The 13,740-nt window shown below is 46.5% G+C and overlaps 1 protein-coding gene across 3 annotated transcripts in view; it reads right to left on the bottom strand.

The window, feature by feature from the left end:
* LOC140410904 (3',5'-cyclic-AMP phosphodiesterase 7B-like) overlaps positions 1-13,740 on the bottom strand; it is a 336,168-nt gene that overhangs the window by 290,597 nt on the left and 31,831 nt on the right. The gene's annotated exons all lie outside the window — the stretch shown is intronic.

The raw sequence follows: 13,740 nt of genomic DNA on the forward strand, positions 1-13,740 counted from the left end.
TTTTCTGGCAACATTCTTCCCAAACTACATAACTCCTCATCTCTTACCATTAAAGATTGACTAGCTCCCATATCTCTTAAAATTATGACTTCTTTACCTGCTCCTCCTGATACACATGAGTGAACTTTACCCACACAAGTAAATTCTTTAAAGAGATCTGGCACCTTATCAATCACCTCTTGATCAGGCTGTACAATCCTTTGCACCTCCTTCGCTTCACTTGGGCTTTCCTTTACCACTTTAACAAACCCCACTGTCTTATCCTGTTTTACCACACCAGCCTTCCCAGTGCTTTTCTTCAACCACCAACACTGTGACTTTACATGGCCTAGTTTATTATAGTGAAAACATTTGAAATTTTTCATTCCTTTTCCACCTTCTTGGATTTCTTCTTTAATCTGAGGTACACTCTCCTTATTATCTCCCATCAGATCACCTTTACCTATACCACTTGAGGATTTCTCATGTCCCCAGTTTCTATTCCTCACAGGCTGAAACTGATGTCGGAAACCAAGCTTTGATTTATAAACTAATTCATAATGATCTGCCATTCCTGCTGCTAACCTCACCGTTTTAACCCTCTGCTCTTCCACACGAGTTCTCACTACATCAGGAATTGAATTTTTAAACTCCTCCAAAAGTATAATTTCTCTGAGAGCTTCATTCGTTTGATCTATTTTCAAAGCCCTTTCCACCTATCAAAATTACTCTGTTTGAGCCTTTCAAACTCCATGTATGTTTGACCACATTATTTCCTTAAATTTCTGAACCTTTGCCTGTAAGCTTCAGGCACTAGTTCATATGCACCTTAGATAGATTTTTTCACCTCCTCATACGTCCCAGATACCTCCTCCGGTAGTGATGCAAGCACTTCACTAGCCCTACCTATCAACTCTGTTTGAATCAGTAATACCCACATGTCCTGTGGCCATTTCATTTGTTTAGCCACCTTCTCAAATGAAATGAAAAAGGCTTCCACCTATTTCTCGTCAAACCCTGGCAATGCTTGGACATATTTAAATAGATTCCCACCAAGCCTTCGTCTTTGACGCTCTTTCTCACTATCCTCATCACTATCATCCAACTGTACGTTTCCCTTTACGTCTGCCAATTTTACTGACTGTCATGTTTCATGGCCATTTTCGGAAGTTCAAACTCTCTCTCTTTATCTTTTTCCCTGATCTGTATCTCCCTTTCTCTTTCTTTTTGTTCTGCTGGGGCTATTCTTTTTTTTCTCCTTTCTTCTCTCTCTTTTTCCTTTTCCTCTCTCTCTCTCTTTCTTTTTCCTCTTTCTCCCTCTTTCTTTTTCCTTCTCTTTCTCTCGCTCTTTTTGCTCTCTCTCTTTCTTTTTCCTGTCTATCTCTTTCTCTCTCTTTCTTTTTCCTCTTTGTCCACAACACACTCCCCACTTAAACTAGAATACCACACCTGATAAGCAACCACAATATGCTCACCCCTCACTGTCTTTAAGTTCAGTAAGCCAATCCAATAGATAGACTTTTATCCCGGACGAGCCCCCAATTTGTTATGGCCAGGGTTTAGAGAACCCCAAAGTGTATCATGGAGTTCACCTGACCCACAACTTTTAATAGATTGTGGTATGGGGAGCACACGGCCCACTCTACAGGTGTGGTACATCAGAAATGGAAAAGTATTTTTAAAAGCAAAACAATGTTTATTCTATGAACTTAAGTTAACCTTTTTAAAACATACAGTGAACAACTTAGTAACCATCAATTCAAGTACAACCCCCAAAGAATACAACGCTAAGTAATCCTTAATAACTTCCCAAACAACATCCAGAAGACAAAAGAAACACCTTTTAACAGAAGCACAGTAGGTTTACATTCACTACTGAGAACATTTATAATTCTGAATTCACCAAATGATCAAGAGATAGTCTTTTCATGGCAGAGATATCAACAGTACACCTGCTCTGTCTGGCTTCAGCTCCAACACTGAAAACAAAAGTAAAAAACTGACAGACAGCCTAGCTCCACCCACTCTCTGACATCACTGCAGTAGTAAACACCCATTTCTTAAAGGTAGTCTCACTACAGATATTTATGTACACACCCATTTATAAACACCCATTTCTTAAAGGTACTCTCACATGACAATTGGTGCAATAAAATCTAGCCCACTTCGCAAATGAGATTGATTTCCTAACCAGGTTCATAAAGTACCAATTTAACATAAAAGCTGTTCTGTACAATGTCAATGTGACAAAACTGGAGTTCAACATTTTGGCTTTACGCCAGTCGAATCACATTAACATTGCACAGAGCCACAGCAACAAAGACTGATGGGGCACAACTTTAATTCACTCCAAGTTCTTTATTTCAGCTGCAGAAGTACCGAGTACCAGGCATCAAAACATAGAATGAGCATTAAAGGGACCTGATGTCAGGTTCTTCTGGCAACTTCCTGGTGATGGCGAAAGACCAAGTAAGCAGATTTTGGACCACCCTTTCACCTGTAGTTGATACAAGGCAAAGAAATGGAAACAACAAAAAGAATAGACAATAAAGTAGCCTCAGCGAAAACGAAGATGCTGCAAACTATAAGATGAAATTTAACATAAGCAAAGGCAAATTGTCACATTTTTACGATTACAATTGATCAACAAATGAAAGGCTTGCTAACAAACTCGTACACGTTATCTAAACTGGTTTCCCAACTGAACACACTTGACTACATTTTTCCCCTTTCACTAATCTTAGTCAAAATATGCCACGTGTAAAACACCAAAGCTTGCTTTATGTTCACACTAACATCTGCGGACGGTTATATCTAGTTTCACTGGAGATATTAATATCTTAATTGCAGACAATAAAAGGATTGTTTTTGCACTAAAATGTTTGATATATTCAGTCATTTGAATTAAGCAACTTGAATAACAGAGAAGGTGGGATTTAAGCATGGAAATATCTGAAATATCGATCTTGTAGAAACCAGCGGGAGTCTAGGGGAAGCAGAAGCGTAGTGATAATGTCACTGGGCTGGAAATGCAAATGCAGACAGGAGGCGGGGTTCTCCCCCCACCCCCACCCCTGGCCGGGGGGGGGGGGGGGGGGGGAGAATCGCCGGGGCACCGCGCGAATTGTGCCATGCCACCCCGACCCCCCCATGCGATTCTCCCACCCCCCCGAAATCAGCGCCGGGCCACTCGGAGAATCACCGCAAATGGTGCGTGCCGATTCTCCGGCCCAAATGGGCCTAGGGTCAAAGAAAAAAATGACAGTCCCGTCAGCGCCATTCTAACCTGCTCTCAGGCCGGCGGGACCTGGGGCTTCAAGGGCCGGGAGCGGCCTGTGGGGGGAAAGGGGGGTTCCAACCCCGGGGAGACCCTCTGGAGTGGCCTGGTGTGCGATCGGGACCCACCGATCGGCGGGCCGGCCTCTCTGTCGGCAGGCCTCCTTTTTTCCGCCGGCAAGCCTGGATCCATGCGCCATTTTTGTGCGGGTCGGCCTGGGGGAGGACGGCCACCGCGCATGTGCTAGTTGGCTCCGGCCCAACTGCGCATGCGCGGGACCCAGGGCGCCGCATCTTTAAGCAGTGCCGGGTCTCTGACGCCACGCTGATGCCCCGTCCCCGTAAATTGCGTGACGCCCCATCTAGCCCTACGGAGGGCGGAGAATAGGGGTCTGGGAATGGGCGCCGACGCCGGAGTAAAACACTCCGGTTTTTATTCCGGCGTCGACACTTAAGACTCCCGTTGGGAGAATCCTGCCCATGGGTTCTAATCCCATCATGGCAGCTGGTGGAATTTAAATTCAATTAATAAATTTGGAATTAAAAAGCTGAATCCAATAATAGTGATCATGAAACCATTGTCAATTGTAAAAGGAAATCTGTCATCCCTGCCTGGTCTGGCCGACCTGTGACTCCAGACCTACAGCAATGTGGTTGACTCTCAAATGCTCTCTGAAATGGCCAAGCAAACTACTACAAAATCTAAGAGGAATGAAAATTGACAGACGATCTAGGCACTAGAAGTGACAACAACAAGCCCAGACCTGTCGTCCCTGTAAGGTCCTCCTGAGGGCCTGTACCAAAATTACGAGAGCAACAGCCTGATATGGTTTTATTCACCGAATCACGCCTTATAGACAATGTCCCAGACACAACTATCATCTTTCCTGGATATATCCTGACCTACCGGTAGGACAATCCGACCAGAGGTAGCGGCACATAGTATACAGTTGGGAAGGTGTTGCCCGAGGAGCCCTCAACATTGATTCCGGACCCCATGAAGTCTCATGGCTTCAGGGCAAGGAAAATGCTTCCTGATTACCACCAACTGCACTTCCTCAGCTGATGAACCAGTCCTCCTCCATAGAGTCATACAGTATGGAAGAGGCCCGTTGGCCCATCAAGTCTGCACTGACAAAACTACACTATGGCCACGATTTAACTAAATGGGAGCAAAGTCCCACAGCGAGTGTGTTTAGCCGTGGGTTTCCCAGGGCTTTCAGCGACAAGAAACAAACTACGGAGTGGCAATTGGGTTAGATAGGGAGCCTCAGCGGGGAACGCATGGCTGAGGCCGCACATAGCCTAATTTTCTGCACTGAAGAGCTCTGTTCGCCAGAACCCCTCAATATAGTGAGAAATCGAGACGCCATCTTTAAATGGCGTCCCAAGCTCTGGAGCCCCAAACGCGAACCCGGACCCCCCAAGCTCCAACTCACTATGGGGTTGCTGGCCTCCCCGCAGCCTCCTCCAACAGCCGCACAGAGCACATCCGGCCCGATTACCACCACGTGAAAAATGCCAGCTTGGCAGTGACAACCTGGTATCCTGGTAATGCCCCTGTTAGCTGACAATACCACCTGGGCGCCTTGGCAATGCCAAGCTTGTATCCTGGCAGTGTCCCTGTTAGCTGACAGTACCACCTGGGTACCTTGATAGTGCCAATCTGGCACCCCCACAAGTGCCGTTCCATCTGGTCCCTGTTTGTGGAGACCAGTACTGAACGGTGCTGGCCTGAGGTCTCTGATGCAAAGGGGGTAGATCCCAACGCCTCAGATGCCTTGGGAATCTGCATATTAAAGTGAGACTAGCTGTCTCGCTCTAATATACAGATTTGCCAAAAAGTGAACCTGCCTACATGGGCATATAGAAGCCCATCGAGATCGCGTTAGATTTTGTGAAGCATTGCAAGCCGGGTAGATCCAAGAAGCGGGGTCTCCCGGCATCTATCGGCAATGTTGTTTCGCGGAACACTGATTTTTGGGAGCAGCGTGGCCGTTCAATCGTGCCCAGTATCTATACTCATCCCACTTTCCTCTTTCCAGCACTTGACCTGTAGCTTTGAATGTTACAACATTTCAAGTGCTCACCCATGTACTTCTGTGAGGTTTCCCTCCTCTACTATCGTCCCACGCAGTGCATTCCAGATTCCCACCGGCATCTGGGTGAAAAGGCTTTTCCTCAAATTCCTCCGAACCTGCTGCCCCTCACCTTAATATTATGCCCCCTCGTTATTGATTCTTCAACTATGCAGAACAACTGCTTCCTATCCGTATTGTCCATACCACTCAACCTTATTCACCTCAATCAGGTCCCTCCTCAGCCTTCTCAGCTCAAAAGAAAATTAGAATGTTGAACACCAAATTCGAAGTAACTCTCAAGGTGGCAGTTCAATGCCTTAATAGAGTAGATATAGAGGAGATAATAGAGTAGAATAGAGTAGGCTGGTTTAGCACACTGGGCTAAATCACTGGCTTTTAAAGCAGACCAAGGTAGGCCAGCAGCATGGGTTCAATTCCCGTACCAGCCTCCCCGAACAGGTGCCGGAATGTGTCGACTAGGGGCTTTTCACAGTAACTTCATTGAAGCCTACTCGTGACAATAAGTGATTTTCATTTCATTTTTCATTTCATATGCTAATGAGCGACGTAGGCTATGCTGTATCTCTGACATCAGCAGTCTTGTGCTGGAGGCTCGGTACAGCAGACAGGCAGCACTCAGGGGAGATGCACGTATCCAGCAATCCACCTTGTATATATTGTACATAGTGTAAATAAGCCAGTTTGGAACAAGTACCTGGCCAAGTCCTAAACGTCATAGCTGCTAGATTGGGTCCGTGGCAGGTGGTAAGTTAAGAACAAGAGGGAAAAACCTACGTGATCTCACCCTCACCCCTGCCTCAGGTCTATCTGTCCATGACAGTATCAGTAGTAGTAACCACTGCACAGTGGTTGTGGAGACAATGTCCGGCTGTCACATTGAGAATACCCTCCATTGACCAAGGGTAAGGAGGGCCCTGTTACAGAGGCAGAAAGTTTGGCTGGCGCTCCTGAACCTGTTGCATTACTACTGGGTGGCGAACATGGAGACGATGCGATGGTGGTGGGAGGAGGAGGGGTTAGAGTGGGTTACGATGGAGGAGGAGTCCTCCAGGGGGTCCAGCTTGTGGGCATCGCTCCCGTTGGCAACGGGGAGGCATATGGTGAGCCCAGTGTACAGTCTACAATCAGGGTGTGGATCAGGTGAAGGGGCACTTTAGGATGATGGGGCTGTCGGTGCTGACACCGTTGTGTGGAAACCACAGGTTTAAACCGGGGGAGACGGACGGCATGTATAGGAAGTGGAGGGATTTGGGGCCGGTGAGGGCAAAGGATGTGTACTTGGGGGAGAGGTTTGCAGGTCTGGACGAGCTGCGGGAGAGATTTGAATTATCGAAGGGAAGCGTGTTCAGGTATATGCAAGTGAGGGATGTTGCGCGGAAGGGATGAAGAGGGTTTCCCAAGCTGCTGGAGTATACCCTGCTGGAACGGCGGCCGCTCCCAGATGTGGAGGGAGGGCAGGATTGTTGGTAGATAGGGCTGGCTGGGGAACAAGGGGGAGCGCAGGTGGTGAGGATCAAGAATAAATGGAAGATGGAGTTGGGGGCGGGGGGAGATAGGATGGGAAGTGTGAAATGAGGTGACGCGTCGGATAAATTTGACCTCCTTGTGCATGAGGATGAGCTTGATTCAATTCAAGGTGGTGCACAGGATGCATATGACCCAGGTGAGGGTGAATGGGGTCTTCTATGGGGTGGCGGTCGAGTGTGAGAAGTGAGGACGAGGGCCAGTGAATCACGTGCACATGTTCTGGAGCTGTGAGACATTGGAGAGATACTGGGAAGCAGCGTTTGGGACACTATCGAAGATTGTGTAGGCAGAGGTCAGGCAGCCTGGCTGGGGGACCTGTATGACTTCCTTCGGCTGGAAAAGATCAAGTTTGAGTTGAGCGGATCAGTGGAGGGCTTTGAAACACGGCGGGGACTGTTCATGACAATCTTTGAGGAATTATTTGTCGTGGGGGAGGGGGTGAAAAGGGGGAAAAAAATTGTACAAACTGAATTGTGGGGGTGTCGAACAGAACAGATGTAAGTTCTGCAGTCCTGCCACATCCAATCATGAAGGGTGGTGGATAAATAAACAACTATCAGGAGGAGGAAGCTCCACAAATATCTCCATCCTCAATGATCCTCAAGCAAATCAGTGCAAAAAGCAAGGCTGAAGCATTTGCCACCATCTTCAGCCACAAGTGCCAGGTGGATAATCTATCTCCGTGTCCTCCGGAGGTCCCCATCATCACAGATGACAGTCTTCAGCCAAATTGATTCACCTTGCGTGAAATGGCTGAAGGCACTGGATACTGCAAAGGCTATGTTATCTGCCAATATTCCAGCAATAGTGCCAAACACTTGTGCTCCAGAACCTGCCACACTCAAGCCATCTACAATACTGGTATCTGTTTGGCAATGTGGGAAATTGCCCAAGTATGTCCTGCACACAAGAATCAGGACGATTCCAACCTGGCCAATTATTGCCCCATCAATCTACTCTCGATCATCAGCAAAGTGATGGAAGGGGTCATCAACAGTGTCATCAAGCAGCGCTTATTCAGCAATAATCTGCTCATGGATGCTCAGTTTGGGTTCTGCCAGGGCCACTCAGCTCCTGACTTCATTACAACCTTAATCCAAACATGGTCAGAAGAGCTGAACTCAAGGGGTGAGATGAGAGTGACTGTCCTTGACATCAAAGCAGTATTTGACCCAGAGTGGCATTGAGAAGCCCGATCAAAACTGGAGTCAATGAGAATAGGGGAAATATGTTTGCTGGTTGGAGTCATACCTGGCACAAAGGAAGATGATTGTGGTTGTTGGTGATCAATAATCTTAGCTCCAGGATATCACTGCCGGAGTTCCTCAGTGTAGTGTCCCAGGCCCGACCATCTTCAGCTGCTTCATCAATGACTTTCCCTCCATCATAAGGTCAGAAGTGGGGATGTCTGCTGATGACTGCACAATGCTCAGTGAGCCATCAGATAATGAAGGAATCTGTATCCATCTGCAATCAGCCCTGAACAATGTTCAGACTTGAGCTGATAAACCCAATAAAATTGCCCAACTCCAACAAGAGAGAGCCTAACCATCTCGCCTTGATATCTAATGGCATTACTATCACTGAATTGTCATTGACCAGAAACTGAACTGGACTAGCCATATAAATACTGTGGCTACAAGAGCAGGTCAGAGTCTGGACATTCTGTGGTGAGTAACTCACCTCACCTTTCCAAAGCCTGTCCACCATCTACAAGGCACAAGTCAGAGGTGTAATGGAATACTCTCCACTTTCCTGGATGACTCAAGATATTCAACAGCATCCAGGCCAAAGCAGTCCTCTTGATTGATACCCCATCCACCACCTAAACAAATCACTCCCTCCACCACTGATACACAGTGGCATCAGTATGTACCATCTACAAGATGCACTACAACAACTCACCAAGGCTTCTTCGACAGAACCTTCCAAACCTTTGACATTTATCACTTAGAAGGCCAAGGGCAGCAGATGTTTGGAAGCATCTCCACATGCAAGCTCCCTTCCAAGTCACATACCATCCTGACTTGGAACAATTATTGTGGTTGCTTCATTGTTGGCGGGTCAAAATCCTGTAACACCATTTTTAACAGCGCTGTCGGGATACCTACACTACATGGACCACAATGGTTCAAGGAGGTGGCTCACCACCACCTTTTCAAGGGTAATTAGGATGGGCACTTTGCCAGTGATATCCACTGCCAGTGAATATAAATAAAAGTAGACTATATTTCTATATTACATTGAATAAATACACAGCCTCACAAATTCTATCTGTTTTTATTTTTGCTTCATCAAGTTATATGTTAGAGCTGGTCCTTGCTTTGAAAGGCATACAACTCACAGCATGATCCTACATTTCTTACGGTCCAGCAAAATGTCAGGCTGTATCGATACCAAACATCGGTTCCTGTGACAAATTCCCCCCGACTTTAATCAAACCCTTCTGGCAGGAAAAGAGATGCCGATGGATGTTTTGCCTCATACATGGTTTCGTGCTCCAATGGCTTCACTAACTTGAATGAATATCAGGTAATAATTTCTCTTTGCACCCCAATTGGATGCAAAGTGGGAGCAATAACTGGTATGACTGTCCAATGACAAGGGCACGAGGCAAAACACAAATCTGGGTTTGTGCCTCATTTCCATACGAGGAGAAAGCTGCCAGTGCTACTCATGCTGGCCATTGACAGCTCACCCATTGGATTGCTGGAACTGGAGAAGCACTGATATTATTTTAAAAGAGCCTATGTTTCTTAAGGGGAGATGTACATTACCTCTGCTGCATAATTGAGACTTCAACTTAAAACAGGCAGAATTGCAATGAACTCAGAAAGGGCTCCTTGATTCCTCCCATTCACTTTTCTTCCCAAGCCCATTGCATTGTGGGTCTGGGAGAATAGCAGAAGAAGAGGATAACCTGCTTGAAGACAAACCATTACTGGAGCTTACCCTTGCGAGCATCAGCCAAACATCGACACGCTACATATGTTAAAGGGATCTGTTTATTGGGCAGTCTAAAACTGATGGTGCACATAAGGCATAAGTCATTTTTATTATCAACTTCTGCTGTGGTCAAGGTCGGAATTGTGGTACGTTTTACAATCAATCATTCCAAGTGAAATATAAAATACAAAAGTGATAGAAACAACAGGAGAACAACTTACCAACCATCAGATTAGGGCTATGCACTCTCAGGGTTCAAAGTTTACCAGTCATTAGAGTTTTCAAAATCTGAAGACCCATGGTTCTTGTGTATTGAGCAACCACATGCGCAGGTAGTGTTATCAGCTGGACAGACTTGACTTCTGAGTTTCAGAGATTGATTGGCAGGTGGCATTACTGGCAGTGGTGCACCATTGAAGTTCAGAGTTTCGTGGATAGCACGCTCATAAGTGTGTTACCTCGCAGCTTAATGGTCTGCAGGCAGAGAAGTGACCGCCAGGTAGTCAGGGAGGACCAGGCAGGGAGTGCTGGTGTTCCCAGAGTGCACCTCAATCTCCAACCGGTATTTAGTTCTAAATAATGGTGAGAATGATGGTTCAACTGGGGAATGCAACCAGAGCCATTTAACTGCTGCAAAATAGCAGTGAGTTGAATACCTTTTAATGTTTTAAACACTTTTTATATTTGACACATTTTCTGACCTGCAGTTGGCTAGCTGTAAATTGCACCTGCCAAATCACAACTGATTTGTCACCTACAGGAATTTCATTATTTTCAACATTTTCTTGTGTAAATAATTTAATTCCAACCTTACCTTTATATATCACATATTTTGTTTGCCAACACAGACTAAACAATTGAAAATACTATAATAAAGAAATGGCGACCTTGAATACCTTCGCGTGTAGGAGACAATCTTAACTTACTGGGCTAGGGAATTACTGAGTTTCCATGCACAGGAGGCCTTCTGCTATTATATAATATAGCTACAACCTCAATTATTAGCAAATTTACTGGGCGAGATTCACCATTTGGAAGACTAGGGGCGCGATCTAACGGAAAAGTTTCAAAGAGTCACATGAGGCGGGTTTGGCTGGGAGTTTCTCCCCGGCTCTGTAGACGAGTTCCCCATCGCTGTCTAACCACTTAGTCACTTTTCTGGGCCCTGGAAAGTTTCTCCCCGGGCTAGCCCACACTTAGAATTATTTTCATCACTGGAAATCTTAACTCACTGGCCAGACCGGCATCCCAAAGATCGGGTCACCATTTTGCTTGAGGGTCTCCCACACCCCCCCCCCAGCCATGGCCAATGTCATCCCCCACACACACATGGGCATTACCCCCCCCCCCCCGCAAGTGAGGACACCCCACAATAGGGTCACTGAGGGCACACCCCTTTTCATGCCTACCCACACCCCCTTTCGAGACGCCCCCATTTCAGGACTCCACCCTTCACCCCCCAAACTTCCAGAGGCCCCATCATACCCACCCTTCACCCCCCCCCTCTACCCTTCATACCCCTCCCTTCATGTTCATGGCCCCCCCTCAGTCCCTGACCCTTAAGCAGTGTCATCCTGGCAATGTCACCCTGGCAGTACTTCTGCCAGCCTGACAGTGACACCTGGGCACTTTGCCAGTGCTCAGGTAGCAGTGCCAAGGTGCCAGCCTGGCAGTGCCAAGGTGCCTGGGAGCATGGGGGAGAGCCAATGTCCCTAGCCGCCCAGGGGCCCTATGCTTGAGTATTTGGAATGCACTTACCTCTCTTTGACATGGTCAATGTTTGTGAACATTGGAGCTTTACCACTTGAGTCACTCATCCATGAAGGGAGATGAATGAATCAAGGCTTCAGCTGGTTTGTGGAAGCTGTCAATCACAGCCCACTATTAGAAAGTTATGAATGGCTTGCAACTAATGGATCTGCAGTGTTGAAACACAGGTCACAGCTGTTCTCCTTCAAGGAATGGAGCTTTCAGGTAAGTGTTACAACTGTAATTCTTTTTACTATCCCTGTCTGGACTGCTATATAGCTTCCAGGTAGGGTCTCTTTTCTGATTGGGTGGAAGGAGTTGTCTGTGGGGGTCCCTTTAGTCATAGAATCCCTGTGGGGTTCCTTTAGTTAGGGGGTAACCTGTGGGGGACCCTTTAGTTACGGGGTCCCTGGGGACCCTATTGCTGGTGTCCCGGGGAGGGCCTCCCTATTGCAGGGATCCCTAGGTGGTCTCCGTATTTCAGGTGTCCTTGGAGGGGGGAGGTCTCTTTATTACAGGGGTCTTGGGGGAATGGGGGAGTCCCTGTGGGGACGGAAGGGGAGCATCATCCCTGTACTTGGGGAAGAGGGGTGCACTGTGCAATCTGGAGGTGGGGGGGGATGCTTTGAGGTGCGGGGATGGGGGTGTTCGGGACTGATTTGTGGTGTCAAAGGAGAATTGGAAATTTTACTATCAAAATGCTAGTGGAAGGATCCCAAGAAATCCCGTAGCTTGGAGAATAATGGGAACCCAGAGTAGAATCAAAGTGAATTCCTGAGAGCTGTGGTATACCTTGGCTTGGTCCCAGGATAAGTGAAGAAACCTTAAGATTCTGTAAAGTATAGAGGAACTCTTGAGTGGAAATAAACATATTTGAGGATTGTGCTGTTTAAATTTTCATGCAGAAGAAGTCCTTACTTAATATAGTGCTGTTGGTTGTACTTGCTTTAACTCTTGTACAGTAAAAGATTTCTTTAAAGTGTGAATCTTGTGGTGTAATTCTTTCAGTTGATAACTGGGAATTGAAATTTATTTTAAAAAACTATTGGTCTCTACCAGGCTTGTAAGAGGACCCAATGAGCTGGCCAGCGAACATTGCCCCAATTCAACCACCAGCTCTGGGTTTCAACCTTGTGGAGCAGGCTTTCTGCCTTAAAGGCCTCAGGCCTATCAATCAGGCTGCCTGTGGGTGGAAAAGCCACAGAAAATAAATTAAAGCAGCAGATTGTCGTACTGGCAGTAGTAAATTGTACAGGACATTCGGGAAACCCATTCTTCTGGTTCCCTGACCTTAACAACAGTCTCCTTCCACAACTAGTCTCCAGGCTAAAACCTAAATCCATCAGTCCAACTCCCACCATGACAAAATTTGAGAACAATTTTTAACAAGGGAGAAAATCTGCAGTGTTCACGTGACCTGGCCCTCTTTGTGACAGCAGTAACATAGCAATGTGGTTGGTTCTTAAATACCCTCTGACATGGCTTCAGTTTTAGAATGCCTTTTGCAAGCTTTGATTGCAAAGCCTGCACTTTGTAGTGACACATGCTTGTAAGGGACCTGTGGTTCTTAAAGGGACTGCTGCAGGAGGCTATTCAAAATCATAGATATATTTCAGGTTCAAAAATTGCATCAATGCTTCAAAACTGGCCTCCAAAATGTAAAACTCTCTGTAGCCTCCTCCAAATCAACTTCCACTCCCCTCACCTTCTTGTACCGAATGGACTTCATGCTACAGCCAGTGTCTTTTCAACATTCAATCTGAATGAGCAGCTCGCTGGTGGTGTGGTAATAAGGCCTGGCCATGAAATTGGCCAAACCACAGGCTGCAACCTTTGACTGGGTTGCCGCTGGAGAACAAGTCAGTCCCCTTCAAACTATGGTTAGATTAATCATTGATGGAAACGAGGTTTGGGTGGGGGGGCGGGGAGGTGGTGAAGGTGGTGGAGGAGTCGGCGATTTGGTGCAATCTCATGGTTTGAGAGCAATCTTAATCTAACTCATTGGTAGAAAAACAGTTGGAATGATGGTTTTACAACAGCCTTCCCTGGACGAATATCATACTCTGCCGACTCTGATGAAATGGGGAGCTCTACCCCACCTCGACCTATTCGTTTTCATCCCATTTCATTTTAACTGTCTTTTACCATTTCTTTCTCTCTT

The sequence above is a fragment of the Scyliorhinus torazame genome, chromosome 4, assembly GCF_047496885.1.
Source record: "Scyliorhinus torazame isolate Kashiwa2021f chromosome 4, sScyTor2.1, whole genome shotgun sequence".
Taxonomy (NCBI): Eukaryota; Metazoa; Chordata; class Chondrichthyes; order Carcharhiniformes; family Scyliorhinidae; genus Scyliorhinus; species Scyliorhinus torazame.